At 38.8% G+C, this 15,424-nt stretch overlaps 1 protein-coding gene and 1 long non-coding RNA gene across 4 annotated transcripts in view; both read left to right on the top strand.

Moving 5' to 3' along the window:
• NXPH1 (neurexophilin 1) overlaps positions 1 to 15,424 on the top strand; it is a 469,360-nt gene that overhangs the window by 302,638 nt on the left and 151,298 nt on the right. The window lies entirely within an intron of this gene.
• On the top strand, positions 969 to 12,554 carry LOC145522727 (uncharacterized). The gene is made up of 2 exons (XR_014066143.1): positions 969 to 2,897; positions 11,568 to 12,554. It is a non-coding gene; the product is annotated as an uncharacterized LOC145522727 (long non-coding RNA).

Genomic DNA, 15,424 nt, shown 5'->3' on the forward strand with positions numbered 1-15,424 from the left:
CTTTCTGCACTCTAACTCAGGATTACCTATTTGGTAAGCATCTGTCGACTTAAAAAAATATTCCCAATCTAAAAGTTGAGAGTTATGCTTTATTCGATGGGAATTTTTAGGACTTCAAACTCAGGAGACAGCATCTTAAGTAACCCCTGCTTTGAGGAGGGGAGGGGAGGATCCAGGTTATATACAAGTTTTGTAACAAAGGGCAGGTAGTCTGAACATACAAAAATTATTATTAACTAAAGAAATCCCGATAACCCAAGTTAAGGAATTTAGTGGGTTTTTTTAATCTAGGAAAGATGCAAGAGTCTGGGCTCACTGAAATCATTCCTTTGATATGTACCACAGCTTTATATGGGCTTCCCTGGTGGCTCAGGCAGTAAAGAATCTGCCTACAGTGCAGGAGACCCAGGGTCGATCCCTGGGTCGGGAAGATCCTCTGGAGAAGGGAATGGTGACCCACTCCAGTATTCTTGCCTGGATAATTCCATGAACAGAGGGGCCTGGCGGGCTGCAGTCCATGGGAATGCAGAGTTGGACAGGACTGAGCGACTAACACTTTCACTTTCAGATATATGGGTCAGTATCCTGTGTTTTTCACATCCTGAGCTTCCTTGGGGCTCTTTGTAGGGAGAGGCTGTAGCCTGATGGCTGTGAGGTGGCAGGTATTCCTTTCCTTCCTGTGTTCCCTCAGGGTTCATCGGCTCACACTGGAGGGCTGCAATTGCCGATGACTGTGACATCCTTGTTCACTGATACGGCAGGAAATACTCCATTTCTCACATATGTTTGCACTGATTTGTCTTTCGGTCTTTAATGCTTTCTTTTCTCATCTGCCTGTCAAATTCTAAGTTCAGTCACTTCCATCTCTGTTACATGGCAACCTGCCAGGTTCCTCTGTCGATGGAATTCTCCAGGCAAGAACACCAGAGTGGATTGCCATTTCCTTCTCCAGGGGATCTTCCCAACGCAGGGACTGAAAACCTGGGTCTCCTGCATTATAGGCAGATTCTTTATTGTCTGAGGGACCAGGGAAGCCCTCATATAGCTAAGGTACATATCAAAGGAATGATTTCAGTGAGCCCAAGTAGAGATCAAGACCTGGTTTACTCCACTAGCTCTGCAGGCTAGTGTGACTAGAGCAGGAAAAGAACAACCTGAAATGGTGCTTAAGCAACCGTATTCATATCCAGTTGTGCCCATTTTACCCTCATGTGGTAGGGATATTTTTGTGGGGGAGAGGTGTTGTTGATGTTAGGTATGTATGTGCTTAGTCACTCAATTGTGTCCAACTCTTTGCCACCCTTTGGACTACAGCCCAGCAGGATCCTCTGTCCATGGGAATTTTCAGGCAAGAATACTGGAGTGGGTTGCCAATTCCTTCTCCAGGGGGTCTTTCTGACCCAGGGATTGAATCCATGTCTCCTGCGGCTCCTGCATTGCAGGCAGATTGTTTACCCACTGGGCCATGTTAATTTATTAGTAAATAGAATTTCCATCTTTAATGCTTATTTATGTATCTTTTAGTCATAATAATGAAGCAAATACTAGAATAGATTCATTCTGAAGAAAGAGCTTATGAAACAAAAGAACAAAGTATTGGAGAACAAGAACTATTTAAGAGGAGTATTAGTTGAAAGGAAGAAAGTGGCATGGTAGAGGGTATGTCTAACACGCACATTTCCTTTGCTAAGAAAACTTGTATTTATTTGGTCCTCAAAAGTTGAATTCATTCAGTAATTACTAAGAAAAAGACCAATTGCAGTACACTGGTATATGTTTGATCAGGGACCTCTGCCTGGAATTTTTTTCCTGAGTCAGCCAGTACTCTTGCCTGGAAGTGTGGTCAAGACTCAAACCTGGGTTCCTTGGGCACCAAGCCAGCTCCTACCTCATCAAGCTTATTCTATTTTTCAGGAAGCCAGTCTTCAGAGAGGAGAAGGCAATGGCACCCCACTCCAGTACTCTTGCCTGGAAAACCCCATGGACGGAGGAGCCTGGTAGGCTACAGTCCATGGGGTCGCACAGAGTTGGACATGACTGAGCGACTTCACTTTCACTTTTCCCTTTCATGCACTGGAGAAAGAAATGGCAACCCACTCCAGTGTTCTTGCCTGGAGAATCCTAGGTACGGCGGAGCCTGGTGAGCTGCCGTCTATGGGGTCGCACAGAGTCGGACACGACTGAAGCGACTTAGCATAGCATAGCAAACCCATGCCAGTGATGGAGGAAACCATATAAAAAGCTCATTTGGAAACCAGCTCAGAGGATTTTGCAAGGCTCATTTTATTTCCTCTTTATGCATCAGTTCACTCAGTGCTTGATCTAGTTGGTTTCTTGTGGTACTGGCTTTATTTTCTGATCTATTTAGGCCTGGTTTCTGGGCTTCAGATTGTATTTCTCTGCCATTTGTTTGACATGTGGGAGGTCCATTGTTCTGACCCAGCCTGGCTTGTAGACATGCAGCAGCTTATAGGATCTGTCCCCAGAGTGGGTGGGTTTGATCAGACAGATGTTCAGGGCAGATGTGCAGGTTATGTGGACTGACCAATCAGATCTAAGTTAACTTTAAGCTGCTTGCCTTCATTGACTCTTCTCTCCACTCATGATTTATGAGTTATGTTTGACCTTTGGTTAGAGAAGAATATTTAAATTTTATCACATAATATAAATAGACTGCTTTATTTTCTTCAGGAGACTCCATACAAATGCAAATATTCCACTTGTTAATGGAAAGGGTATATATATATACATAGAGAGAGAGAGAGAGAGAGTAAAGAATCTGCCTGCAATGCAGGAGACTTGGGTTGGATCCCCAGGTGGGGAAGACCCCTTGGAGAAAGGAATGGCTACCTACTCCAGTATTCTTGCCTGGAGAATTCCATGGACAGACGAGCATGGTGGGCTACAGTCCATATATCTTTTTTTCCATATGATGATCATTCTTTTCTTTCCTGAAGGTTATGTATTATCACCATCATTCCTCTTCTTTGGGGTTTCTTTTTTTTTTTAAATCTAACATTAAAAAATAATCAAACTTCTTTTCTAGTATATAAATTTTAATCTACCATGGTGTTAGGTCATAGAGGAACCAGACTAAGAAGATGTAACAGGAAGAATTTTTTTTTTCAAAATCAGTTCTTAATACATTAATGGAAAAGAACTAAAATAATGCCACCAAGCTGGTATATCCAGTGACCCTGAAGTTACCAAAATTCTCAATGTGTGATACCCATTCTTCAGGACGATGTCTCTCAGAATTTCCTTTACTGTTTCCCCCTGCCCCCCATCAGAGAGCAAGTGATGTACCAGGAGAGGTAAGTGATGCTGACCCTTGTCCTCACCAATGTTGTATCCAGATCACCTTTTATTAAAATGGGGACTGAGCCCTGTGAAGGAACGTCTAGTCACTCTGGAGTATATTATGTCAGGACTTGATTCCCTAGAACCACGAAGACAGAGTGCCCTTGTGCTTATCTGATGCCTTCCTGTTTTGTGATGAGAAACTCCTTCCCTTCCTAGATTTGTAATCCAACTGGTTCTTCTTCCTGTAACTCAAGGAGTCACAGTGCTATTCTAGGACCACACTGCAGGATATTCGGGGAAATGCCATCATTTGCTGGCTGCTGGAAATATTTGGCTTTAAATCAATTTCAATAAAAGTCCTGACCAAAGACCAATGGCTGCATTTTGGCTTAATCGATACTGAAAGTTAAATATGGCTTTTGGTTTTGGTTTTTTTTTTTGGCCTTCAACCTCTTGCATTTAGGTAGTAGTAATAATAAATAGTGTATTTATATTGATGGATATAGTATATCAGAAAAAGTTTGCTGCTTGCTTTAAAAGATACCAGCAACATTCACGTTGATTATCAATAAGCAAATGGGTATAATTACCTGTAGTCATTCAAAAATATCACTTTTGTGACTATTTTAGTTTGTGTTCTTTTAGTCATTTCTCTCTGCATTTAAGATGGTTCACAAAAGCTTTCCAAAAATTTCTTTCTGAACCAGAGGTCTGATCACATTTTCGCTTAACTCAGAAAGCATTACCTGCCTTCCTCTGCCTATAGAATAGATTCAGGTTTCTTGGCTTGGCTTTTAAACTCCTCATGGCTTTCCGACTGACTCCCCTAAAGCCCTTGATCCTTCCTCTGGTCTGTGTCATTTTCATAGGTGCACCCTTATGTGCTTGGTCCCATTGTCTCAAATGTCCTTCCCCCGTCATTATCCTTCTTGCTAAGCCTTTTCAAATCCTCCTTCCCTCAGAATGTCCTCAGTTAGAATTAATGCCTTGCTTCACTCTGTTTTACAACTCATTTCTCTCTATTAAGCATCTCTCTCAGTCACCCTTACCTTAGCTCTAAGTTTGCATGCCTGCTTTCTTCACTAGATTTTGAGTCTGGAGGAAAGGGATTATCATTCTCACACTTTGTTGTGATGGCGTTTAATGTCAGTTTTTTCCACTCTCCTATAATCCAAATAAAGATAGGGCCACCTTTATAACTCCAACACCATATTCCTGTTGGTTGGGCATGTAAATAGTTCACTCAACAATATTTGAGTACCATTTATCCTGTGTTGATTTGCAGCTTCTAGCATAGTGCCTAAAACTTGGTAATGCCTGAGAGATATTGTTTGAATTAAATAATTTGTTATTGACCACAAATAAGGAGTAGGCATGGGTCAAACACCAAAGGTCTATGACTCGTTCAAATTTTTTGGAGCATTTTCAAAGGAAACAAGCTCATTACTTTGAAACTTACTCAGGAGTATAAAGCATTTTGAACAGATAAGACAGTAAATATTATTCCAGGCAATAGTGGGTAATACAGTTCTTCAGGACCTCAATTGCTGTCATAAACCTTTGACTCATTATTGCTGCTACTATTTTTGTTTTTTGTTCAGCTGGCCACATCATCATTAAAACTGGATCAATAATTGTGTCATCAGCTACATTCCAGGCAAAGTACTACCCATTTATATAAGAAGACCACTCAAGTCTGCCTTCGTTATTTTGAGTTTTATTGGTCATTTTTGTCATTTGCTTAGCTCTTCCACAATTCATGGTAATTGTTCAGACTTTACCTATTATGGCTAGAATTATCTTTCCAAGTTTACTTTTGGATAGAAAATGATTTGACTTTTTTTGGTTGCTCTCTAAGTGACCTTGAAAGGTACATAATCTTCTCACTGTTTCTAAGATCCTGATAAGAAATAGTACATTTTCTTTTATTTCACACTGTGTAGTCTCCTCATTCTCTCTTCCTTTATTTGTTGGGTATTTCTTTTAATTAAAAAAAATCACATATGGTTATATTATTTTTTTCCTTAGTCATCCTTTTTTTTTTTTTTTCTGGCAAATTAACTAAGAAAAGTTAGTCTTCAGATCTATCTGAAAAATAAAAATTTTTATTTAAATCTGTTCTTTTGCATTCTTTAAAATGAATGCTCCAAATTGTTGTTTTCTCATGGGACAAATGCAATGATGATAGTGTTAGCTATATTGTATTAGCAAAAGTGGGCTTCCCGGGTGGCTCAGTGGTAAAGAATCCACCTGCCAATGCATGAGACACAGGAGATGCGGGTTTGATTCCTGAGTTGGGAAGATCCCTTGGAGAAGGAAATGGCAACGCACTCCTCTATTCTTGCCTGGGAAATCCCATGGACAGAGGGGCCTGGAGGGCTACATTCCATGAGGTTGCAAAAGAGTCGGACACAACTTACCGACAAAACAACAGTTAACAAAAGTTCATGTAACTGAGACAAAAATGAAAATTCTGTGAGTGGTTCTATCCCTTCTCCTAAAGACTGAACTAGCAAATCTGCCTTCAGTGTTGGTGGCATTTTCTGGGTCAGGATATGTGCTATTTAATAAATTCTGAATTACATGAAAGAAGGAGTGGTTTGTATTCAGTTCTGATAAAACACCATGTTCGTTTAACAAAACATTTGTTGATTCAACATTCTCTACAACCATTTCTAATGTAGCCTGGTCCTTTAATTTCTAGTTATCTTCTACAAGTATTTCTTGAGTAGTTACAGTATTCTCAAACTGAAGTGAACTCTCAAAGGGGTACAAATGGAGTATAAGAAGTTGCAACTAGAAAAATTTTCATCTGCATTTTTTCTTTGGTTTTCTTTAGTTGCACTGTTCTTGCTTTCTTACTATGTGATTGCCTTTTTCCTTTCCATGTTGTTATTGCTGTTTAGTCACTCAGTTATGTCTGACTCTTTTCGACTCTTTGGATTGTAGCCCTCCAGGCTCCTCTGTCCATGGGATTTCCCAGGCAAGAATACTGGCGTGGGTTGTCATTCCCTTCTCCAGGGGATCTTCCTGACCCAGGGATAGAACTTGCATCACCTGCATTGACAGGGGGATTCTTTACCACTGAGCCACCAGGAAAGCAGTCTGCTTGTCTCTCATTCTTGTCTAACTAAAATTGTGCCAAAGGGACTTTGAAACCAACAATATTGCAAAATACAACTTGCAGCCAAAGTTTGAGCTATAAGCTTTTATTTTTTCCTTTGCATTTTGAAAATTCTAATATTTTATCATCATATTTTTGATTGGAATTTTTGTTGACTATTTTTTCAAAGAAGGTATTATACTCAGGTTCTAGTATGGTGGCGGATTACTGCTGACAATAGCATAATCAAATATAAGTTTTTGAATTTGTGAATACAAATCATATTCTTAACAAATTTGTGGCTGGTCAAAACACTGATATTCTGATAAATTACAAGTCTGTAGCCTAACATAAGCCTAACCCTACTTACTTATTACATAAAAAAGATATGTAGGTTTCTTCCAAATAGTATAAATTATATGGCAATAATAACATACCTGTCCTTTTTTTGGTGCCATTTTAGATTGATGCTTAAATATCACAATATTAAACACCACTGATAATTTTTTAAACTGTGTGGCATATGCCACATTTAATTTTAGGGCTTTATAACTTGTACTTTAAGGTTTGAAACCACATCAAGTGAGCTTATTCACGTTCATTTTTAATTACTAGATTCTATTAGAACTGTTTAAGGAATGCATCATCTTTGGTGTGTGCAAAATGAAAGGTGATATGAAAACACAGTATTGTGGGGTAGCTTCTGTGTAATTTTGGCTCACTGGAATGCCAGTTGGGGAATGGCAAAGGCTAATACTCAACAGATGGCAAAGTCCTAAAACCTATAATAATGGTTGCAGTTATTTTCATTACTGTCATTTGATGACACATACAATAGTGTGAAAAGGCTTGAACTGGGTAATCACAGTAAATATACTCAAAGGGACCAGATGCATTCCAAACAATCAAAATGGTGATGGATATTCAGGCTGAGTGCCACTTCGGCACATATTCTAGGTACATTTATTGCTAGGAGTTAGAAGCAACATTACTTGTCACAGAGAGGAACTCCATTTCTCCTTTAGTAATAACAAGCAACAAAAATTGACATCTGTTGTAACACAGACAGATTATTTCACATCCTTTATGATTGTGTGTCATTACCATGCACATAAATTTAGTTTGCAGATGTTCAGCGTCAGAGATCAAAATACCAATTTTGCCCACAAAAGACTGCAATGGATACCGGAAACCTAAGCACTTTTGTGAATAGAATAAGTTAAATCTTTTAGAGAGAGGACAATAACAAGCAAATGAGATTAGGAAGAAAGCACATCAAAGGCTCAGAAAGGAATGTGTGGAAGTTCCAGAAGATCTTAATAGTTTTATTTCCAGCTCTGTTAAGGTATCTGTTCTTGATTTTCATTTCCAGAGACTGTAATTGGAGATACCTTTGTCATTTTCTTCAGTACAATGTGTAAAATGAGGCCATGTTTTTTTCCTTGAAAGATAGATTCTGCCATTCAAGAACATTAATTAGATCATCTTTGAATATTTATAATTCTTCCTGTGTTAAATATGTAAAACTAGTTCTTGGTGATTGCTTGTGGGGCCAGGGTGGCAATGACCTACAATGACCTACAATGCAAGAGAGAAGCTTACCTTTTGAGGTGCTCAGTACTCAGTTTAAAATCACTGTTTGTTCTATGTATATTTCACTTTATTAATTTTAGGAAGTATGGATAGAAGGTGAGAAGAAAGGTTTTTGTATTTTGAGATACATTATAAAATATCCAATAATACAAAAATAATTACACTTCATGGAAAACACTTTTCCTTTTCCCCACCCCCAAGCAACCTCAAAGCCTAAACAACTTCAAGGAAAGGAAAGAAACCCGAGTCACTTATTTTAACAATCTTGTCCCTGCTCCAAAGGCACTGTTAACAATGTGGATATATTTTGCATTTGCCTCTGGGGATTTACCACTCAATATTAAAACACTTCCCACTGTGACATTTTTTAAACTGTCTCTTTCCTCTGCTGAGCTAACAACATAATGGGGATCAGGAAAACAGTCTGGGACAAGTACAAAATAAAAATCCCTGCCGGGCATTGGAAGCTAAGGCATAGTTTTTGACCCTCTTTTTGTTAATAGGCAAAGATACAGGACTGCTGCCCTCTCACACTTTGCTGTTTTGAAAGCTTGTTAAATGAATTGGCTCTTTTCTATCATAAATTTGAAATATTTACACAGAATCCTTAGATCAAATCTCAGTATATATCCTGTTTGATTAGTGAAAATATATATAGAATTTGTTGTTGTTCAGTCACTATGTCATGTCTGATTCTTTGTGACCTCATGGACTGCAGCACACCAGGCTCCTCTGTCCTCCATTATCTCCCAGAATCTGCTCAAATTCATGTCCATTGAGTCAGTGATGCTATTTAACCATCTCATCCTCTACTGCCCCCTTCTCCTTTTGCCTTCAATCTTTCCCAGCATCAGGGTCTTTTCCAATGAGTTGGCTCTTCACATCAGGTGGCTAAAGTATTGGAACTTTAGCTTCAGCTTCAGTCTTTCCAATTTATATTGAGAGTTGATTTCCTTTAGGATTGACTGGTTTGATCTCCTTGCAGTCCAAGGGACTCTCAAGAGTCTTCCCGAGCACCACAGTTCAAAAGCATCAATTCTTTCACACTCAGGAAGAATGGAACTTCCACTTCCACACTTCTTTATGGTCCAACTCTCACATCTGTATATGACTACTGGAAAAATCATAGCTTTGACTATACGGACCTTTGTTGCAAAGTGATATCTCTGCTTTTTAATATGCTGCCTAGGTTTTTCATAGCTTTTCTTCCAAGAGACAAGTGTCTGTTATTTTGTGGCTGTAGTCAACATCCACAGTGATTTTGGAGCCCAAGCAAATAAAATCTGTTTCCACATTATCCCCATCTATTTGCCATGAAGTGATGGGAATGGATGCCACGATCTTGCTTTTTTTTTTTTTTTTAATGTTGAGTTTCAAGCCAGCTTTCTCACTCTCCTGTTTCACCCTCATCAAGGGATTCTTTAGTTCCTCTTCATTTTCTGCCATTAGAGTGGTATCATCTGTATATCTGAGGTTGTTGATGTTTCTCCCGGCAATGTTGATTCCAGCTTGTGATTCACCCAGCCTGGCATTTTGCATGATGTACACTGCATATAAGTTAAATAAGCAGAGTGAAAATATACAGCCTTGATGTACTCCTTTCCCAATTTTGAACCAGCCTGCCATGTCCAATTCTAACTGTTGCTTCTTGACCTATATTCTGGTTTCTCAGGAGACAGTTTTCCCATCTCTTTAAGATTTTCCAGTTTTTTCTGACCCACACAATCAAAATCTTTAGCATTATCAAGGAAGCAGACGTAGATGTTTTTCTGGAACTCCCTTGCTTTCCCCATGATCCATCCAAGGTTGGCAGTTTGACCTCTGATTCCTCTGCCTTTCCAAATCCAGCTTATACATCTGGAAGTTCTCAGTTCATGTACTGCTGAAGCCTAGCTTGAAGGATTTTGAGCATAACCTTGCCAGCATGTGAAGTGAGTACAACTGTATGGTTGTTTGAACATTCTTTGACTTTGCCCTTCTTTGAAATTGGAATGAAAACTAACCTTTTCCAGTCCTGTGGCCACTGCTGAGTTTTCCAAATTTGCTGACATATTGAGTGCAGCACTTTAACAGCATCACTTTTAAGGATTTGAAATAGCTCATCTGGAATTCAGTCACCTCCACTAGCTTTGTTCATAGTGATGTTTCCTAAAACCCACTTGACTTCACACTCCAGGATGTCTGGCTCTAGGTGAGTGACCACACCATAGCAGTTATCTGGGTCATTAAGACCTTTTTTTGTATAGTTCTTCTGTGTATTCTTGCCACCTCTTTTTAATCTCTTTTGCTTCTGTTAGGTCTCTGATGTTCCTTATGCCCATCCTTACATGAAATATTCCCTTGGTATCTCCATTTCTCTCGAAGAGATCTCTAGTCTTTGCCATTCTATTGTTTTCCTCTATTTCTTTGCATTTTTCACTTAAGAAGGTTTTCTTATCTCTCCTTGCTATTCTCTGGAACTCTGCCTTCAGTTAGGTATATCTTTCCCTTTCTCCATTGCTTTTGACTTCTCTGCTTTTCTCAGGTATTTGTAAAGCCTCCTCGGACAATCACTTTGCCTTCTTTTTTCTTCATTTCTTTTTCTTTGGTATGGTTCTGATCACTGCCTCCTGTACAGTGTTATGAACCTCTGTCCCTAGGTCTTCAGGCACTCTAACAGATCTAACCCCTTGAATCTATTCATCACCTGCACTGCGTAATCATAAGGGATTTGATTTATGTCATACCTGAATGGTCTATTGGTTTTACCTACTTTCTCCAATTTAAGTCTGGATTTTGCAATAAGACATCCATGATCTGAGGCATCGTCAGATCCTGATCTTGTTTTTGTTGACTGTATAGAGCTTCTCTGTCTTCAGCTGCAAAGAATATAATCAATCTGATTTCAGTATTGACCATCTGGTGATGCCCACATGTAGAGCTATCTCCTGGGTTGTGGCAAAGGGGCCTGCATAATTCAATGAAGGTATGAACCATGCAGGGCCACCAAAGATGATGGATCATAGTGAAGAGTTCTGAGAAAACCTGGTCCTCTGAAGGGGGAAATGGCAGCCCACTACATTATTCTTGCCATGAGAACTCTATGAACAATATGAAAAGGCAAAATTACATGATACTGGAAAATGAGCCCCCCAAGTTTGAAAGTGTCCAACATGCTTCTGGGGAAGAGTGGAGGGCAATTACTAATAGCTCCAGAAACAATGAAGCGGCTGGCCCAAAGCAGAAATGATGCTCAGTTGTGGATGGGTCTGATGGTGAAAATAAAGTCTGATATTGAAAAGAACAATATTGCATAGAAACCTGGAATGTTAAGTCCATGAATCAAGGTAACTTGGACATGCTCAAGCACTCTTGCTCACAGTAAGAGTGAACATGGACATTTTAGAAATCCATGAACTAAAATGAATGGAAACGGGCAAATTTAATTCAGAAGACCATTATATCTACCACTGTGGGCAAGAATTCCTTTGAAGAAATGGAGTAGCCCTCATAGTCAACAAAAGACTCTGAAACACAGTAATTGGGTGCATTCTCAAAAATGACAGAATGATCTCTGTTCGTTTCCAAGGCAAACCATTCAACATCACAGTAATCCAAGTCTATGTCCCAACCACTGATGTTGAAGAAGCTGAAGCTGACTGGTCCTATGAAGACCTACAAGACCTTCTAGAACTAACACCCAAGGAAGATGTCCTTTTCTTCACAGGGGATTGGAATGCAAAAGTAGGAAATCAAGAGACACTCAGAATAATAAGCAAGTTTGGCCTTGGAGTACAAAATGAAGCAGGGCAAAGGCTAACAGAGTCTTGTCAAGTTGACATGCTAGTCATAGGCAACATGCTTTTTCAATAACCCAAGAGACAACTCTACACATGTACATCACTAGATGGCCAATACTGAAATCGAATATATGGAACAGTATGTGTAAATCAAGAAAATACTGGTGACAATAGTTGAAAAACTGATGCGGTCATAGAATTGGTAGGAAGCTGTGATTGCATGAGAAGAACATGCAGGTCCTTGGGATATTGAAAAAGACTTGCTTTCTTTTCCTTCAATATTTTTCTGTTTTGAGTAGAATGCTAATGTTAATAACTGAGTATTTTCTTGTCTTCTTTGGATATAATCTATTTTAAGTTATTTTGATAATCTAAAGAAAAGTTTTGTTGAACAATTTTCCTTGGGGCTTTAATTCTGATTTGTTCTGGGACCAAGAAATTTAAGGATGTAGTAAATATTTGTAAAATTACTTCAAAGAAATTTGAACCTGAGTAGTGTGAAATCACATTGGGTCATTTTAAATTTAGTAAAAATTATTGGCCTATCTGTAATGCATACAATACTTGTATATATTATTGCTTAAATAGGTGTTTAAATTTTACATGCTCTGAACAATTTTAGCTTACATGAGTTAAAGGCACAATTTAATTAAGACTAATGAGATGCTGAAAGAATGCATTTTGCTTCATACTTTGCCTGAATGGTGTCTCTCTTTACAGTACTCATTTACCAGTGACAAATAAAAAAGTCAATAAAGTCCTGTTTTCATCAACTAGACTAATGAACTTCATTAGTTGATCATGTTATCAGTGTAATTACTACATACTACATTTTGCCCTTGGTTATTAATGCAATAGATTTCTGCAACTTACTCTTAGGAGAACTGACTAGGAAGACAAGAACTCAGTTTAGCTCTGGAAATAACCTTGGTTCTTCTCTTTAAAAACTCACCATTAAATCCTCTAGGAAATACTTTGGATATTCCATATATTTAGTTGCAGTGGTTTTGACACTCTACTTAGGAAATATTTTGCTAGGGAACTTTGTTTTGTTATGGTTGACTGTGACTTTTTAAGATACTATGGTTGATGGACTCATGTTCCCCAAAAGATATGTTGAAGTCTTAACCCCTGGTACTTGTGATGTGACCTTATTTAGAACTAGGATCTTTGCAGATATAAGTTGAGATGGAGTCATACTAGAGTAGGGTGAACCCTTAATCCAATATGACTAGTGTACTTATCAGAGAAGAAACACAGGGAGAATGCCATGTGGTGAGAGAAGCAGAGACTGGAGTGATACAGATGCAAACCAGAGTGCCAAGGATTGGCACTGACCACCACATGCTAGGAAGAGGTAAGGAGGATTCTACTGTGAGTCTTCAAGGGAGTATGGCCCTGCCAACACATTGATGTTGAATTTCTACCTTCCATAATGCTGAGGGAGTAAATTCTTATTTTTAATGCCACCCAGTTTATGGTACTTTGTTATATCAGCCTGAGGAAACAAACACAGATATCTTACTTGAATTGCTGACCAGGATAGATTAACTGCTTAGCTAGTGAGGGGGAGGTGATCAGTTATTCTCAGGGATAAATGGGAGGCTCAGAAGTCAATGTGTTGTGGTCATCAGGACAAACTCTCAAAAATGTGGTGAGATTTACATCAGAGGAATGGAAATAAGGGTAGTGGTTTAGAAGGGGCAAGAGATGGTGAGAGAGAGGTGGAATTAAAATACAGAACTTGGAGTATGTTATTCAAGTGAAAAAGCCTTTTCTGTGCCTTTAAAATGTTTGGGAGGTTGGTATGTCACTTTGAAAACATGGGAGTTTTTCATCCATTATACACTGCAGTTGACAAAACTCCAAAACACTACCACAAACTTCAGCTAAAATGAACCCCAAATAAAAACCTGGTTTTGATGTGATATGAGTGGCAAATGATTGCAAATAATTTTAGTAATTTATATATAAATCAAATGAGTTGTATTTTATGATGGACAGTTCAGTTCAGTTCAGTCGCTCAGTCGTGTCCAACTCTTTGCGACCCCATGAATCACAGCACCCCAGGCCTCCCTGTCCATCACCAACTCCCAGAGTTTATCCAAACTCATGTCTATCGAGTTGGTGATGCCATCCAGCCATCTCATCCTCTGTCATCTCCTTCTCCTCCTGCCCTCAATCCTTCCCAGAATCAGGGTCTTGTCCAGTGAGTCAGCTCTTCGCATCAGGTGGCCAAAGTATTGGAGTTTCAGCTTCAACATCAATCCTTCCAGTGAACACCCAGGACTGATCTCCCTTAGGATGGACTGGTTGGATATCCTTGCAGTCCAAGGGACTCGCAAGAGTCTTCTCCAACACCACAGTTCAAAAGCATCAATTCTTTGGCACTCAGCTTTCTTTACAGTCCAACTCTCACATCCATACAGGACTACTGGAAAAACCATAGCCTTGACTAGATGGACCTTTGTTGGCAAAGTAATGTCTCTGCTTTTTAATATGCTATCTAGGTTGGTCATAACTTTCCTTCCAAGGAGTAAATGTCTTTTAATTTCATGGCTGCAATCACCATCTGCAGTGATTTTGGAACCCCCAAAAATAAAGTCTGACACTGTTTCCCCATCCATTTCCCATGAAGTGATGGGACCAGATGCCATGATCTTAGTTTTCTGAATGTTGAGCTTTAAGCTAGCTTTTTCACTCTCCTCTCTCACTTTCATCAAGATTGACAGTTACCATAGGGGAATTTTGGATCACATTTAAAAATCACTTGTATAGGAGATACAGCATTAAAATGAGAGCCAGAGAAATATATATATATACACTATTTAATAATTTTATATCCAATTATTTATATTCACAAATAATTACATATATAATTTAATATCAGTCCAATGATATATCTCAGGCTTTGTAATTTTTCTAGATACAGTTGGTGTCCATGCTAGCTAAGCTAGGAAAAGTTTAGAAACTCAATACATGAGCAACTCAAAAACCCAAAACATCCATTTTGAAGATTCTTCATTTACTCTAAAACTGGGGCAGGCATCATAAATAAGAGTTTTCAACTCTTGTCTTTGTAGATGGAGAGTGTAATAATTAGGAAACAGTCTGAAAGTTTGTCAGTGGGAGGAAAAAGGGAGAAAACGCAAGCCTTAGCTAATTCACGAAATTGACTCAAATAGCAAGAAACTGGTGTCATGAAGATAGATCTTCTGGGGGGAAAAATTGGGGTTGTGATGGTGCAGTTCTTTGAGATACTCTCAGAAGGGCTTAAGGGCAAAGATGTTTCATGGTCCAAAGTGCATTCTTATTGATGACTATTTTTGGACAGTTATCTTTGAACTAATATTACAAAGGAAAATCCTTATCATCTGTGTAATCCTCCGTGTGTACCTGGGTTTTAGTGATCTCATAGTTTTTTGTGAACAAAGAATGAGTTCAACATGATACAATTTCTGCCAAGCTCTCAGATCTAGTTTTTTCTACTAATGTATCATAACAGAGAATGTCATTTTCTGATTTTGCAGTTCTAAGGGAGAACTATCTTTATCTTTTACTTTATGCTAGGCAAAGGAAAAACATTTTTGCAGTTCAAGTAAATGAGGATGGTTATTTTGCCATTAAGGCTTTGAAATCCATTGGT

This window comes from Giraffa tippelskirchi, chromosome 10 (assembly GCF_054371585.1).
Source record: "Giraffa tippelskirchi isolate mGirTip1 chromosome 10, T2T-mGirTip1v1.2.pri, whole genome shotgun sequence".
Classification (NCBI taxonomy): Eukaryota; Metazoa; Chordata; class Mammalia; order Artiodactyla; family Giraffidae; genus Giraffa; species Giraffa tippelskirchi.